Source organism: Sardina pilchardus, chromosome 11, assembly GCF_963854185.1.
Source record: "Sardina pilchardus chromosome 11, fSarPil1.1, whole genome shotgun sequence".
Taxonomy (NCBI): domain Eukaryota; kingdom Metazoa; phylum Chordata; class Actinopteri; order Clupeiformes; family Clupeidae; genus Sardina; species Sardina pilchardus.
The window spans coordinates 7,644,322-7,645,730 of record NC_085004.1 but is presented as its reverse complement, the minus strand read 5'-3'; positions in this window follow the sequence as shown (position 1 = coordinate 7,645,730).

Sequence of the window (1,409 nt, the reverse complement as noted above, 5' to 3'; positions counted from 1 at the left end):
GCATGTCCTATTTTAAAATGGTTGTGTGAAAATTGCATTAATGAACACGTGGACTTTTTTTACATTATTTTAAAGCGCTTTTTCGTGCGAAATGAGAACCGTACATACCTATCTGCACACTCGGGGATCCTCCAGCCGTTAAGCCCCAGAAGAGGGGCAGAAACAAAGAGGGAAAACTCATAATCGTGTGCATCTCCACAAAAAGAAAGCACCTGACCACATCCAGCGAATCGGTAGAATATTCCTTGTCCGCTCCGAGCCACGGTCAATATTAGATCCGACACATGTTGGAGACGGGCGGCTCAGGGGTGGGGAAGCGCGTTTCTGCAGGTGGTTACTCGGAGGAGAGCTCCGAGACCCGGTGACAGTAGCTGGGTCTAATGCCAACGGATTGTCTTTTCCCCCACCTCCTACACCTCTTCTGAGTTGTTACCTTTGTGAACGCTCTGAAACACTAGACGTCTCCTCACTGCTCGCACCAGATCCCCCCCTAGCCAGCCCCGAGCCAATGATGAGAGGAGCCGGAAAGGCACGAGCGAAGCCGAGCCGCGCCTCAATGAAATCCACACGCGTAATCGAATGTCGAGGGTTCGCCTGCAGCCTTTTCATAAGGAGAGAATCAGTGGAAGTCAGTGTGTTCATTTATTAATTAAAAAGTTATCATTTGTGTGCTCAGAATGTATCACCAGATACAAGTTGCCATAGGCAGTAGATCCGATTTTGAAGTATCAGAATATAAGAGTAAGAGCCTATCAGATGTACAATTGTGTTTATTAGGCCAGTGGTTGCCGCTATTATCAGTAGTAGTAGTAATAGTAAGTAGCAGTAGTAGACTAATAATAATATTTAAAATTAAATAAAAAATTACAGGACATATTGTAAAGTTTCAGCTTCAGTGGTTGCATACCCTATATAACGCTATCACGTGAATAATAGAATTAGGCCTATACTAATAATAATATAATAAATAAGATAGTTAAATAAATAAATAAATACATACATAAATAAATAAATGAGTGAATATTATCTACAAACAAATCAGCCAGCACGTTGCATGGCAACCAGACAAGGCGGTAGGCCTACCAAATATCCCTCTCTGGCGGCACCTTTCAAAAGGAAAGCAAAGAGCAATACATCAATACATCACTGATTGTTGCTCTATTAAGACGAAGGCCACTTGATATTAAAGATTAAACGCAATATGCTGTAGGTAAGTCAATCAAAGCATGCACAGGTCGTATCAGCCGCTGCACTACCTTTTCCAAGCTGAACCCGCTCTTTCGCCAAGAAACGTTGTGTCCACAACAAACAGAACACAAAAGATTATAGCCTACATAGTGGGAAAACTGCCATATACCCAACACTTTAGATAAGTGTTAGGTTTAGTGTTCGGTTAGATTTGGGGGTGG